Here is a 16,853-nt window from a genome sequence, read left to right on the forward strand (position 1 = left end):
AAAGACTTAGAGGGCACAGGGATGTCAGTGACACCTCATTTCATCCTGGAATGCTGTGAAGAAAAGCATGAAACACCCTGCAATTGGACCAGCAAATAACAGTGTGTGCTCCTGGAAAGAGTGGCTCATTGGTTTGGTCTCAGGAATGGCTGTGACGAGGAAGAAGACAAGCATGTATTTACATGAGACACCCACACGGGCCTCCATAATCAATCTTCCAATCTTTCCCGGTGCAGACTCAGCCAAGAATCAGTGTGTGGGATGGAAGTCATGGTAAACAGCGTGAATCTCTGCCAGCAGCTCTATTTAAAACCTTTATTTAACCGCTCAACGGCAAATCTTTTTCCTGCTATGTCATGCTAAACATCAAAGCTGTACACATGCTGCCGTTTAGGGATTTGTGTTTGCCGTCTGAACCACAGTGACTAAGAAAGATTTCAATCTGACAAAGTCCAAAGAGATAGCACACACACAAAGAGGAAACTACACAGAAGAGGAGAAGAAATATTTTATATTGTTTCATGAACACACCAGAAACATTTTTCTTTTGAGCTTTGTGCATATAAAAGCAGCAACTTTACTCAGAGGATGACTTCAGGACAAATCTATAATGTAAAAAGAAAAATGATTGCTACTAAAAACACGAGCGTTTCCCTGTATAAAGTTACCGTAAGTAGATACACACAAAGCTTGATCATGAAAAGTAGGAGTTCTTGGAAGCAGCCATTCTTCATAGAAATGGGACATTAGTTTTAAAGCCAACGTGTGTGTTTGGTCTGGCTGACCTCTCTTTAGGACATGGGAAAAATTCATGCTGCCTCTCAGTGAAGCAAGGATAAATCACATGAGGGGGATCGTCTCGCAGATGTTTCAGGTGAATGTGTTTGTTACCTCTGCATGAAGTGGACACGCCTGGTTTATTGTTGTGGCTTTTACTTAAAATGATTAGTCTTGTATCATGAAATTGAATGAAGTCAAGGGGAAGGTGTTCAGATGCTGTTACTTTCTCATGGTAATAACTTTATTTATAATGCACCTCTAAAACCCAGTGAGAAGTTGCCATGCAGACAGACGTTTAAAATCAAAGAGTGAGCCAATGAAACACAAGATCTATATCAAATTGAATTAATTAAAGTAGCACACTTGTTTAAGTTAAAATAAGGTTTTCAATGATTTAGAAGTCGACACAGACGCTTGGCTGAATCCTCAGAAAGAACAGATATTATAGAGATATTAGCCTGTAGGGTAGAAGTTCAACTCAGGTTGTATTGAATAAATACAATTTATAGCTCCTGAACATAAAGTAGTCATGCCATAATCTTCCCCGCTTGCATGATTTGGGGTTTTTAGATTAATCATTTCACAGTATGAAGACAAAGACAAAGCCATCTCTCAGCAGTCTCCCTCTTTTAAACGTGTTGAACAGTGGCCATAATTTCTGTCTTTTCACGTATACCTTAATCATTTGTGTAAAATATTTGCCAATTACTGAGAAAAAAAACAAACAAACATTAACTGACTTCTTAAAATATTTTAGGGGCATATTGAGAGCTATGACTTTAAGGAGATAAAGCGGACGGCCTGCTTGCTCACCTCCATTTTTCTATGAGGTTTAAGTACTATCTCTATTAATATCTTAGCCAATAAAGACACAGATACAGATACAAGATCTTTGCAATCTATAGCTAGATTGCAATTTCCAATATTTTAGTCCAAGGTAGCACTTCCTACGCTGTAGCACATACTTAACTCTGGAATACTCATCTCAAGAGGTACCCTGATGTTGAGTAGAGAATGGGAACAACACAATCACAAACACAACATTGCAGGATTAAAGGATGGAGGAAATGTATGAGCAGTGGAGAAACTAGCGGGCCGTTTAAAATGTCCAGTCATGAACACTTACGGGTGAATGAGTTCTTTAGTGTAATTACCCAGCAGATCTGTGACTCACCAGAGCTTAACTCTGCCGCTGCAATAATGAGCGTCATGACGGAACCAAGAGTGTTCATGTGTAAAAAGTCTGTGTTTTCCGTTCGTACAAGGCAAATAGAAAGGTGAGAAGGTGGAACAGGTCGATTGTGTCACTGATAATAGCTTCATGCTTGGTTTTTCTTCACGTTTCCTCTGTTTATTTAGCTTCATTTTCTCTCTAACACCTTTTTCAACCCTACTCTTGCTCAGCAGTCCATATCGAGTGCATGTTTTTTACATAATCTCCCAGCCTCAGTATTAGATCTGCTGGTTGATACGGGGAGTTGCATGCCAAACACTTCCGCTCAGATTTATGACTTGGCACTATCAGCAGAGCTGTCACAATTATCACCCAAGTGTCCAAATCCAAAGTTAGCCAAACCACATTGGCAAAATACATGAACAGTTTGTTAAGGTCTGCTAATGACAGATAGTTGATCCCCGGAGAATCTTAAATATCCTTTCAAGTGTGCTAAAGTATCGCAGAAATGTATTGAAACGTTTCATCAGTGTGGTGGCTGAGTAAGTGTTTGAAGCATAGGGCCAAGGTCGGCTTCAAACCAATGACCGCCGTGATCAGGATGATAGCCTCTGTAAATGGGACGTGCATGCAACATAACCACTTGGTCACCCTGATCCTCAGTAACTTTTTTAACACATCATGTTTTGAGTCAACACTTGGACTTGGAGTCTCGGTTGACACTTGAAATAAGAGGTTTCAAATTTTTTTGTTTTCAAGTCATGCCTTTATTTGAAATATAATCCAGGCAGACTATAGCTTTGAATTTATCTTTTTTGTCTGTGTAGATAGAATGTGAATAAGTTTGTTCTGCTTTTTTTGTGCTTGAAAAGTCGTCTTGTACTTTTCTCTGTGATCTTTGGCAGTTTAATGACCGTTGCTACCGCGCCTCATTCAACGCACTTTACACAAGGAAGTCATTATTGTCATATAGCTGACAGAAAGGGCCAGCTTATGACTACAAATACACCAAACTTTCCAACCATTATAAAAGTAGGCTGGAATGAATGTGAGTGATTTAACTGACGTTTTAGCTCCGTTTTAAAGTACCGTAAATTCCGTACTATTGAGCGCACCTGGATATAAGCCGCACCGGCTAAAAATAAGTAAATAAATGTATTTGTACATATATAAGCCGCACTTGATTATAAGCCGCAGGTGTCCACGCTATAACAAGAGCTATTTACACAGACGTAGGCTACCGGTAACATCCGCAAATACTGTAGCGTCCGTACGGACGTTAAAGGACGACGAGAGCGTTCAAATAATAACTTAATAACCCGATCACTGTCGGCCGTGACCACGCCGTTTACAGCGGAGAACAAAACCATAACTTGCCGTAACAATCCAACTCTCTCCCCCAGCGTTCTCTCATACAGCCACTCAACACGTTCTCGCTGGTGCATTCACTGACTCTCCACATAATCGGAATTATGAACACATTATCAACTACTGACTTTACAACATGAACCGTTACAATACGAAGCCTAGCCGACGGTGTCTGTAACACGGCTGATGAAAAAGATGACCGTAATATATTTCACAAGAAAAAGTCCATCCATTCACTGCCTCAGAATGACTTCATTACTCACTTCCTCAGTCTCTGTTGTCGCTGTCAGTGTCATCTTAACGTGCAGCAGCTCTGTTAGCTTCTTTGACAGCCAGGTCGATCGCCTTTAACTTGAAAGCTGCATCATATGTATTTCTCCGTGTGTTTTCCATGATGAGGGTGCGTGCATGAAGCGCAAAATGACTGATATTAAGATCCGACGTGACGAAGTCAAATGTTTTTGCGGCAGAAGCTCATTGTCCCCCATAAAAAATCCATGCATTAGCCGCACCGGAGTAGAAGCCGCAGTGCTCGAAGTGTGAGAAAAAAGTAGCGGCTTATAGTCCGGAATTTACGGTACACTTGCGACATCCACTTCTTAATTGCTTACTCTTTCTGGCTATAAAAGTCCATAATAATTTTCTTTAATCCTTTTTTTTTGTCTCTGTTATTATTTTATTTCATCAATTTGTTTTCAAAGCGTATTTAAAAGGGAAAATCTCAATATTTTCTTTCAAGACTCATTTGCATACGTCTTCTTCATTTTATTATCACCACAAACATCAAGCCTCCTGTTCTGGTTCCAGATGGAGCGCTGCCAGCCCAGAAAGGTGTTCGCTACAAAGCCAGCTGTGTAAATTGTTAATTTTGAATTAGCAAACAAAAACCTGAGTCGTCCGCTGAGGCAAATATGATAATTGTTTGTGGATTATGGAGATCTGGTTGGCAACTTGGCAGAGGCTGTGAGTAAATATGAAGAAAGCTCAGCTCAAACAAATGCACTCACTCAACCAATGGCGCGGTGTAGGACTGGTGGTGCACACTGGGATGATCTCTGGGGGAATAACCAGCTTGAGTCTCTACTGGGATAAAATCATCAAGACACACGTGAGCATCATTTAAACAGTGAAGTAAAGCTAAAAACAATCATTTGTAAAACACATCATATCAGGCAATTCCCCTCAGAAACACACAAAGAGTAATCAAAGGCAGAAAGAGGATACAGCTGTTGGGGTTGTGTAAAAACAAAAATGGTTGATTTGTTCCTTTCCTTCGGTTAAACATTTAATAAACATTAATAATTTATTTTAAAAATGACTTTGGCTAACACGTTATAAATGAGTTATCTGACTCATGACAACTGTTGTCTGAGATAAAGAGGCCACAATTAATCAGTCAATCGTTGTTTGTATAGTGCCAGTTCATAACAAGTGCTATGTCTAGACGCTTTACAGAAGAGCAGGTAAATGTTCACACTCATTGTTCAGAAAAAAATGGAATAAGATGCAGGAAGAATTTCCCCTTTTGTATTCCTCGCTTTTCTGTTGTCCACACTGACTTTGCTGCAAAGGTGGGGATCGGAGCCCGAACAAAAAGATTTGCACGTTTGCATTCACAAATGCAGCTAGGGCTTTCTTATCAGGAGTTTTCTGCAAGTGTGAATTCACTCGCTCACAACAACTGAAAAACGTGTTTATTTCAGCTAAAAAGTGAATGTAAATACATGTTGCTTGTCTTAAGAAAACTTTGAGGAAAAAAAGCAAGAATTGTCTCCTATTCCTACGTATTGCTTACTGCATTATAAAGAAAGCCTATCCAATAGTCTGACACTTCTGTTACGGCTACGGTTATAATTAAGGTTGTGTGCTCTCTTTTCTATCCTAAAGAGTGCTGTTGTGTTTGGGATTTACTATACACAGATTGTAACTTACTGGTTAGCATAGCCTGAAAACTTCTCATGACATCATCCGTTACAAAAAGAACGCTTACATGGGAAAATGCCACCGAAACAATTCAATTCACACAAAAAGCTGCAGTTTGTAATTGGCTATTTGATGCAACCGTCAGTCATTTTAAGCATGGCTGACATCTTCCAATCCGACGTCATCTGACCTTTAAAGTGTTTGCCTGGACTTGCTGCTCTTTAAAGAGAAATTGTCTATCTGATCCGCTTCTTTTCATGTAATAAGTCGGTTTTGTGTGGAGACAATCTAATCTCTTTGCTGCCATTGAGACCACATAGCCCAGCAAACCTTGGGATTAAAGCCTCACAGGGACTCCTCAACATGGTGTCCCTTGATCGCCTTTTCTACCACAAAAAAGTAAACGCTCCCGAGAAGTGTGTGAACTACCCACTCTGGGAAAAAAACACAGAAAGGAGACTTTAATGTCTGGAGTTGTTCGACACTCTTGCCATTGATACACAGCCGCTGTTTGTGGCTCCCCCTCCCTGTGCGAGGCGATGGTCTTCAAGGATGGGTGGTCTGTCTGGGGCTGGAATTGGACGTGTGTGTAGGGGTGTGTGAGCTCCCTTTGTGTCGGGGGAGAGGGGGCCTTTGTTCTCTTAACCAGGGAGGTGGGACCGACAGATTAAGCCTTTAGAAGTGCAACCGACCACCATGAGGGCACGCCACGAGGGAGAACGTGTTATCCTGTTGGTGTGGATGTTTGTGTGTGTGTCTATAAGTGTCTGTGGTGTGGCGTTGTGTGTGCCTGTATGCGTCGTTTGTGATGTTTAGTATATGTTGGAGAAGAATTTTTTTTTTCTCCAAAATATAAAACGGATATTAACAGGAAATTCTGATCCTCGCATTTGTTCTCATTAGCATGGGAATTAGCAGGCGTTAGCGAGGATCTGATGCAGGTCAGCAGGTCAATAGTTCTTATCCATCTGTCCTTCTGATGGCATGCCTCTCAGGTCAGTTTGATTCCTCTGTGAGGGAGCTAATCTCACCCCAGTGTTCAGTGAGCCTCTACAGGGTCCTCTGATCTGCTCCTTCAAACCCCTCTGCTCCACACACACACACACACACACACACCTACACACACACACACGCACACCCACACACACACACACACACACACACACACACACACACGGGGGAGGAGGGAAGCACACATGCATATTAGTTTAGAAGCAAACACAAACAGATGGGTAGCTGTTTTACAACACTACTTTTTATCCAACAAATTCTAGAATTATTTATTTTTTTCAATGAAAGGGTCGGTATTTTTAAATATTTAATTGAACTCTATTAACCTGACTGTCACTTCAAGATCAACGGTCATTTTTACAGCCTTGGATTACAGCAACACACATATTTAACTATTGACAAGAGAAACTTTAAGTATTCAGCTAAGTCATATACCAGTTGCTTATTTTTATATGTATTGCTGAATTAAGTCACATCATCTAAAACTTTGTCGCTTGACCTCACTTTACCGATCCCTCTAACTTTAACTTGCCACATATTGCACGTCATATCTGTTAGAGCTGTGCTCAAAAAATGATTATGGCATTATGTCTTCATGTGCTCCTTCCAAAATCAATCTATATCACGATATGTATCGTATCTTGGGGCTGTGGTTAATAAATAAATAGTTATTTTCAGTTAATGGGTGTATAGTTTACTTGATACTTAGTAAATAGATGTAAATACATATTTTTATCTATTATTTACACTCTCTTCTTCTAGTCTTTTTAATGACGCAACACTTAAATTACCCCCTCTGGGAATCAATACAGTATGTTCTTAGCAAATATTTTTAAAGTTTGAAGAAAATCTTAAAGTTCTATTTTCCATTTGAGTTCTGATAAAAAAAAAAAACTGATTGTCCACAGAACAAAGTTTTAACAGAGAGAATCGGTAGGATAGACTCGACAATTAATGTAATAAAAATAGATTTGGTTTGTGGCTTTAATTTTGATGTTGACAGCCCCAACATGAGGCCCTTTAAATACACACATCATGTTCTGAACTCTCCCTCTGTTGCTCTATGTGGTGTGCTTCTATCCACGCACAGCAGGTTACAACATATGCTAAGGCTTATTTTTGAATACTGTTGGACCCTGACTGCAGAGAGCAAAGCTTTTGGGAATAGGACAAGCACACCATCTGTGTTGTGTTCCTCCATCAGTCCTCTACCTCATGAAATACCCCGACCTCCTCCTCCTCATAGACTCTGATTCTTGTTCCCTCTCTCTCTCTCTCTCCGTCCTCAGATGTCTTCCTACACAGTGTTCCTCCGTCTGTCATGGTGGCTGTCTGAACAAACAAACACACAAGGGTCCGGGCGAGCCAGACGGCGTGATGTGGGATTGTTTGCCTTGGTTGCTCCCGTGCGAGAGAAAGTTTTCTTAAGGGGCACACAGAGGTCCGGAGCTCAACGGTTGAGACCACAAAACAAATATTTACCCTGCTGCCTCCAGCGCCCGGCTCTGTTTTTCCTTTCTTTCTTCAGCGTAGAAAAGAGAGGATGGACCGGGTTCTGGTTCTGAGGAGAACAAGAGAATATGGGCCACATATTTGTAGTTGATGTTGTCAATGCTGCCATGTCTTGAAATATTACCTTTATGTTTATATAGTTGGGGGTCTAAATGAACAATTCATGGCAAAGGTTTGGGATTGCGTATTGGGTCACCCATCATCGGTGAAGCAGGACTTAATTACTGCAACATAGCAGCTTAATACCTAAGTACAACCACTAAATGTTGTCATTTTTGCCACTGGCACTCTCAGATTGTTTTGTGGTGTAAAAAACAAGGAAAAAAAAATTCTGGGTGCAAATGTGCACATACAAGTTTGTCCTTTAATAGTGCTCTTTTTTCTGCCTGTAGTACTGTAGATTTTTCAGTCAACATCTCTGACAACATAAAGAAAACGAAATCTACAGAGGTAGAGGTTTTTTTTAAAAGGGTACCATAATTATTATAAATTCAAGTTTATTTTGGGGCTTTTTTTTCTCCCTTTTCTTGAATAGAAATGGAGAGAGAGAGAGAGAGAGAGAGAGAGAGAGAGGAGTAGACCTACAGAAACAGATTCAGGATCGGGATTTCAATACGCGACCAGTGCATTGAGGACTGTAGCCTCTGTACTTGGAGCGCCCTTCTCAACCCCCTGAACTAAACCAGTGGCACAAAGAACAAATATTTACATTGAGCTTCTCTCTTCAACATCATCAGACTCCATTTAGAAAACAAGAACAACAAAGAACATTTTTTAAAGGTTTATGCTGTTTTTTGTCGTATATTCCACCTTAGTCTGTTAAATGGTTCTTTAGGAACCAAATTAATATTTGTGTAACTCATGATGACACAAAAAACGTCTTAAGGTATCCTTTCTGTAATTGTTTACACTTTGAATATGGTCTCATAAGTAAAAACATGAACTTTTAGTGGTTAAGTTGCATCCATTAAAACCTGTTTCACACCTGCTAGCTATATTAATCAAATGGAGCCAACCGGAGCCTTTGTGTACCTTCTTGTCATATTGAGCCCATGAAATGTTAAATTAATTGAGCATTGGTTTAAAAAGACCAGGATTAGCTTTCACAGCAAATATTGTTGCACTTATACACACGTAATTCACTTTAACCGATCACGGTTGCACTACTGTTTTTTATTTTACTTTTATTTTACAGTCCCCCACCCTACTCACAGAATGTTTCCTCTGCCAGTCCTGCCATGCTCTTGTTCTCCTGCTTTTAATCTCTCCTCTCTTTTTGCCTTCCTGCTACGATCAAACACAAATCAACAGATATCACCATCCCTTCAATGCAGCCATTAGGCCTCAGCCTCTATCTGAATTTAAAGCATCTCTCCCGTCGCTCCCCTGGCCGTAAATATGCACATGATTGACTGCGGGGTCAGCAAGGAAGACAGGAACCGAGTAGAAATGCCTACTTCCTGGAGGAGACGGGCACAGCAGGGGGGCTCTACCAATCATGCGTCAGCACAGAGACATTCTGGGATGCACGCCGTCACACATCAGAGATGAACAATAAAGCAGAGAGGTGAGAGAGAGGGCGCTCAGAGGAAGTGGATGATTTCACTTGTTGAGGTGTGAGGCCTGTGATGGACAGATATGCAGGTGTTAACATCCTGCAGGAAGGAAATAGTTGTACGCTTTGCTGACCTCCACTGAGAGTGTGAGTGTACTCGGGTCTGGAATAGAATTCATAATGCCTGCTTCTCCTACAGACAGAAAAGAAAAAGCAGTGAATTTTATTTTTGGGTTGGAACTGTGAAAAAAAAAACCTTCTATGATGTGTACTTCACAAAGTCTCCCACACATAAAAACAACAGAATATTCCATCATTTGTCTTCAACATGGAGAAAAAACACAAGATCACCTATAGATCTATGGCGCCCTCTGGTGTTATCTAGGTTCAACTTTCTTTCCAGCGCCACAACGAAACTATTCAAGTGGCAAGACAACAAAAAAAGGAAAAGGTAGACAGAAAGATTTTTATAATTATCTTGTGATATTACGGCTTTGTAATTACTCACAATTTTTTTTTTTATGATTCTTATTGAATGTTTGTCAATCAAGAGTCTATGATTGTTTGTATTTTCACAGCTTGTAGTGGAATATAATGGGAAAAGAAAAAGCCTTAACCCTGCTGCGTGTCTTCAGATAACAAAGGATAATATCTTTGGCTTCATAGTTTAGTCATGTGTGATTCTTTTGACCAACTTTGGAAACTTTGTTTACTTAGCCTGTACTTACTTCATTTTGTCTGGGTGGTGTGTAATGTGACCTGGTGTTTCTAAATACATACAGAGCTGTTCCTTGGAACTGACAGGAATTTTATGTACGTTACTCAAGAGTTTCTAGTGGATGTAATTCTATCCTTTTAGTTTTTTGTTCCTTACTGCCCAGTGAAAACCTTGTCTCTCTTAATAGGAGATCGTTAATTTGGATGTTTCATATCGGGTGTTGATGAGGAACACTTTCGTCTTCTAATGTTTAAAATACGACTTTAAAAAACAGGTCAGGTTTATTAAAATGTATTGTCACAAATCTGTAAATGGCACCATATAAGAGATGCAAGTCTTTGATTAGTTCAAACTTAAACATCAGCAGCAGTCAAATATTGCTTTCACAATAATGCAGCAGTTACAAGAATCCCAAATATCATACTGAATATACAAGTAAGACACTGACACAGAAACTACTTTCATTTTAAAACTCTTCACTATATTTGACTCATAATACTGACTTTTACTTAAAGCTCCTGTTGGTTTGGGTTGACTTTAGTGCCACCTGTTTAGAAAATGTCTTTAAGAATTTCTTCCAACAGGTGTAAGTAGTGTTTTTTTTTTTAAATATTTTATTTCATTTTTTTTCTTTACAAAACAGCACCCTGCTTTCAAATGTAAAGTATTTGTGCTCTCGAAATTGTAAAGAAAAAAAATAGGTTGTTTTTGCAGGTTAATGTTTATCATTCCGTCTGACATCTACCTGCCGGCAGCAGTTTCTGACATTAAAAATACATATATAGAAATATTTTTTTCATTTTGATGTGCTGAGGCCAAACAGTCATTTATTCTTCTTTGCCTTTTTAGGTCATGAAGAGACATCGATATTAACAGGAACAGAAGGTAGGACATTTGCTCGTGTTTTGTGATATTGCTTTATTAACTTAAGCAAAACATTTGAAAGCTTTTTCAGCCACCGCAAATGGTTCATTTTTTTAGTTTGTCATTCTCTAATTCCATGCCATACACATTTCTTAGTATCCCGCCCTGAGTGTAAGTCCCCATCTTGTTAAAGGTGACTGGACCTAGCCAGGTTTTAAATAGCAGATCATCTATGTTCATAAATGAACCGTATTTCATTTAATAGCAACAACTTTGGTTCAACTGGCAGGGGATTATTGTTGCATTTTAATCCCCTCAGTACTTTCAAATCTTCAGGTGAAGGGAAGACACTCAAAATGGAATCGCTGTTCTTTGCCATGTTCATAAGCAATTAAGTATTCATAAGCTGTTGATGTTAATGGTTGGTAAACTTTAGGTGCTACCTGACTGAATTTAATTTAAATGCAATCTCCAGGAATCTGTTAAGCCGGATGCACGGGGCTCCAGGGGGCTTTTTTTGCCTGCAGGATTTGTCCTTCAACCACTGATCCAGAGTTCAAGTCTTTGCAGCATTGAGCGTTACTGATTTGTCCTTCCACAAGATGCTTAATCCCCCGTTTCCGTCCAGGGGACCGGCTCTGTAATCATTCCTGACCTGTGATCACCCCAGAGGATGGCAAACAAGAGAAGAACTTCCCCACTGGGATCAATAAAGTACCTTAAGGTAAGAGAGAGTGACAGTGGACAGAAAGTTAGGTACTCTTTCCACCACTAGGTGTCAGCTCAGATTTACTGTAAAACTGAAGAGCCGCGCTGGAGCCTTCAATGACTGCTTTGGAGGAGAAAGAGACCAAAAGCAATGATACACCTGCAAGTTGTCTGGTTATGACACATCAAATCACTTACATATTTGAATATTTGAAGTCTCACACGGCTTCTCGATGTAAATGAAAACACATTAGACCATACAGTGTTTATTATTAGCCAGATTGAAAAGAAAAGACGAAATACAATAATTTCAACACATTTTTACTGTAGCCTAGATTTACATGTATTGCAGGTAGTCAGCAGTAGCTTCGCAATATATCAGGAGGCCTTTTTGTTTAATAGAAAGGTAATAGGATCAGAAAGAAATGTACTAACAACTGATTAGCAACACGATCCATCACCTAGCAGTTTCAAAATCTATCTTCCTCACAATTAACATTAATTATGTTGAAGAAAAATAAAAACAAGTATTATGAGTGTGAGCAAGACAGATGACGAGGATATACATTATCATGCAAAGCTAAGTGAACAAGTGTCGAATGAATAAAAAAAAACAGCTGCTGGGATTCAATCATAGATACAGTATGGAAACAGGGCAGCTTATATTCAGGATAACAACAAGTTGATGAGTGTGATATTGTTTTCATTCAACAGATCTACAAGCCGCCTATACAAGGGGCCAGCATCGTCAATTTAGACACAAACTGTCAGCTGCAATGTTAGTCTCAGTATACTTGGGCTTTCTCAGTAAAATAAGATAAATGATGTTAAAGTTCATATACACAAGCCTTCCGTTTTGTAAAGTAGCCAGTTAGCCCATCTCAGACTGTTAGATACGATGGCTGAGGCTAAGAGGAAGAAGACAGTGATGGATGAAGCTAAGAATGGAAAAAAAGAAACAAAACAACAGTTTACATCCCGGCAGATGTTATTGAGAACAGATTCTGACATTAGGTTAGGCTGTATGCTTATCATTGTCATCACTGACCCATGTTTAGCAGGTTCAGAAAGACCTCGAGCCCAAATTACTGCATGTCTCAGGTTTTCTGACAAAGAAATGAAAAAGCTGTCTCTATCGATTTTAACCCTCAAGTCTGAAACCTTACAGACCTATCTGAACGAGTGTAGCCATGGCAACAGTTGTATACACATCTGCATACATCACATTCAAACAATTTGCAAACAACCAACTGAAGACGCTTGCAGTTAATATTTGTGTAAAGTCTGCACAGATAACTCTATCTCAACAGTTGACTTGGTTGCTTAGTTTTCTGTAACGTCTTTGCCAGCTTGTCACGTTGCCTTAGAGCAGTAAACTGAACAGTAGTCTCATGTCTTACAACAGTGCAGTTGCACTGAGAGACCCTTGTTGGGCGCCAAACACAAAAAAACCAAAATCCTTTTTATAGTGCAGCTTTAAATGTGTGCTTTGATTGGCAGAAGAGGTAGGACGTCAGTACCATTGCCATAGTGCCATTGTCAGTACCATAGTGATGACGATGGAGTACCACTCCAGTGCTATATGTCAACCTCCCTTCTGGGGATATTTTGGCTTCTCTTGCACAATGGGAAGGGGTGGAGAAGTGTTGTCCATTTTGATATACATTCAGTGATAAGCAGTCATGGATTTCCTTTGGATCAATTGGTTATTCATCTAATTCTAATTTATGGGCCATTTGTCGTCCACGAGATCAACTTCTTCTGCACTGCTGTCTTTTTAATTTAACTTAGCATGTGTTAAGCTGCCATATTCCCACTCTCATTCATAATTCAAAGAAAAACATTTTCTCAGTGTTTCCTGTTGTCGGGTACAAGCAGACGTCTGGATGTTCTGTCCTAGAACGTCTCCCTGGGAGTCTGCAGTGCCCGTTAGAGCGTTTTTAGGCAAAGAGGCCGCTAAGGAAGGGCTGTCAGCGGATATGGATGTTTCCCGAGCTCATTAAAGGCCTGTCTGCTGCATGCCAGGCTTTGGGAGACAGAGCCGGAGATAGAAAGCAACATCATAAAGGAATTCCATCCATCATGTTTCCTCCATGACATTAATATCTGTCATACACCTCTGACAGTGCAATACTGCAGCCAAAGAAACATCTTTCTATCTCAGCGTTACAACGCTAGCCAAGAGGGACATGCATGCGTAAGTGTGTATGTGTATACACGTGTTTTTGAAAGGAGAGACGCAGGGTTTATGGATGTATCATTTCTGCTCCCATGTTCCCATTATAAAACACTGACTGAGGCTCTGAGTGTATCTAGTGTTTTCCATCAGAGCAGCTTCAGTAGTATTCTGCCCAAAAACCACTTTAGGCTGTTGAACCAAAATCTGGATTTTAGAGTGCTTCTACAGGATGTTTATGTTGTAATGATTCATAATGCGCAGTATCAGGGTGAGGGAGGAATATTAGAGAGAAAGCACGACACTCAGCGCATCGTGGAATGAAACTTCAAGTCCTTGCTGTAGGACGACCCGCAGTCCAGGGTGTTTACTGAACTGTATGTAAAGCAGAAATGTCCCCAGATTTATTTTGAATTCCTTTTTACAGAGACTTGCTTGATTTCCAGACAAAAACGAGCACTTCCACATGACTTCGCCAACTCTTCCTCTGTCTTCATGGGATTCTGCGTTTTAATCGAGGACAAATCAGCAGCAAAAACCTGGAGTGGATAAAGGATTATGTTGTTTGCTTTGCCATTTGGCTAAATAGTCTAATAGAAGACATGTAGGTAAGGTTCAGAACACTCTGTAAAATGTACACTATTGTTACGCTAGATGCAAGACCAGCTTATTGATAAACTCAAACTAAGGTACAGAAGCAATGGCTCTTTTTGCATAATCTCCCATCACGCGTTGTGGTAGACTGTATGGTTTGTAGCTTGTTAAGAAACATGCAATTATAAAACATTGTTTGTTTTCATGCAGTTTCTTTAGTTATGACCAATACTGCAGCAATTATTGCATTTCATGTCCATGTACCAGTCTACAGCACGTCTGAGTAAATGTTCCTTACAGTGATTATTACAATTCTGAAAAAAACGTTTTTTCAGTCCCTCACACCAAAAATTGCTACAGTGCTGAAGAAATGGACACAAATGTGTAAAAAGTTATAATGAAAACATTTTATTCTTGTTCCAGACGGATACACATGTAAAATAACATTTCAATGTTGCACTAAGTTAGGTTGAGCTACTGTTTTATGAAGCTGCTTAATACATCTATTGGAGTTTAATGACTATTGTCAATTGTTGTGCAGTAGGTTATTTAAGAACATGGCCTCGTACCGTTTCTTTAAGACTTCCTTCAAGGTCTAACATGTCTTTGAAACCAAATAGACCTCATAAAATCCCAATTATACTTATCTATGATAGCGAAATGAAGTAAAGTCATTACTTTACGATTCTGTCCACCAGCATAATTTATAGTTTGATCATTATTTCTTGTGTCAACATTTTAGTGAAGACGGACACATTTCTGATAGTTTTCACATTTCACAATGAGCACATTGATAAATGGCCACACTACTGGCCCATCTCACCCACACTGTTGGCGAGGTGGAGCGTGAACGTGTGCAATATTCTCATTCAATACATCTACACTAACTTCTCAATGAATGTTACATTGATGGACGGTAAACAAAAAGCTTGCCTCTTGGCAGTTTCTGAGCACAGCATATTACTCCTTTACCTCCGATGTAAAACCGCCCACCCTGAAATATACTATTGAGGAATACATCTCACATTCACATTATTGGATTTTTATGAGCTTGATTCCCCTTGTGCCAAACGTCAAGTCTCCATTTTAACCTTTTGCTCTCTGTCGCTCTCTCTTCCTGCATCATGACCACACTCAGCAGCTTGGACCTGAATAATAAGCCAATAAAACTGTAAATCAAGCTGCTGTGGATGGCTTTTCAATGGCTCAATGGTTAACCCACAAGCAGATCAATTTACTATAGCCATAGCTTTCTCTGAGGCTGGAGTGTGAGACGCTGCTAAGAGCATCACAATGTATTTATCTGCTTTTAGTGCAGTGCTGAGTTCAGCATGCTGCAGCATATTGTACTTTATTTTTCAAATGTGTTTAAATCCTTTACAGATATGACGACTCACTGTTATGATAGATTAATTGATTGAATGTTGAATGCAGTACGGCTCACACGATGCAAGATTTTCATGAAAATAGGTTTTTCTGCAATTTCAGCCGATCGCTCTGGAAAAAAAGGATGAATTTTACATATAAGTGCTAAATTGTGTTTGATATAGTGTTCAGTAGTCTAATTCTGAATAAAATGTATATGAGTTGGTGAACATCAAGTATAGGATTCACAGATAAAAAAAAAGTGTTTATCACACATCTGTTCCAGAGAAGACAATAATCAGAGATTTCACTTAATAAATCTGAGGGCAGAGTGATAAACTGAGTTTAGCAATTTGTGAGCGAAAACAGCAGAACATTCTTAGATTAAATCACCATAATCTAGAACTGATTAAAAAAGACTCCTTCAACTTTACTTTTCCAACAATACAGGGTGAATTTTAATGTGGTTTACAAAGTTTGGGGATCAGGGTTTTTCGTTAAAAAAACAATTCTGACTGAACGAAACAAATACACAGATATTTTTACTGTGATTTATTCAATATGTATACACTTTAGTGTGGATAGATGTAGGCGGTTTTAATTAATATCCTATGATGTGGAATTAGCATATATTTGGTTTTGCTGGCATTAGTTATCAGAACAGTACAGGACAGTATCATCTGTGTATAGATGAATGTCACTGCCATCAACTTAAGTGCTGGCATTATTGAGATCATGTGTAATCTATTCTTAGAGGTGAGATAAGAGCACACAAAATTGTTATTAACAAAAAACACAAATGAGATAATTTACTTGCATTCAGAGTTACAGTAATGTCAAATAACTTAAAATGAGTCTGAGAGTAGAGATACATTAGATTTTCTTCTTTTTAAATCCTAGTCCAGCTTTTCTGTAATAAAATATGTGGTAATGATTAATTTTGTGAACATCTTCTCACTGTTGTTTATATCTCTTTCTCCCTGTCTATCTCTTTCTATCCTCCCCCTTTAAATCTTCTCAGATTGCTGCAGCAGCACAGCACTGACACTCCCTGACAGGGCTCTCCTTGGACCTCTCCTCCGGGCCATTTGTCAGCAAGGCAAGG

General features: G+C 39.4%; 1 long non-coding RNA gene across 1 annotated transcript in view; it reads left to right on the forward strand.

Annotated features, from left to right (window-relative positions):
* Positions 1-16,853, forward strand: part of LOC306820014 — a 61,357-nt gene extending 44,504 nt beyond the window's left edge. Inside the window, exons 2-3 of the long non-coding RNA XR_013778627.1 lie at positions 11,534-11,629; positions 16,770-16,853. This is a non-coding gene — a long non-coding RNA (uncharacterized lncRNA). The remainder of the gene's footprint in view (positions 1-11,533; positions 11,630-16,769) is intronic.

The sequence above is a fragment of the Symphodus melops genome (assembly GCF_947650265.1).
Source record: "Symphodus melops genome assembly, chromosome: 1".
Lineage (NCBI taxonomy): Eukaryota > Metazoa > Chordata > Actinopteri > Labriformes > Labridae > Symphodus > Symphodus melops.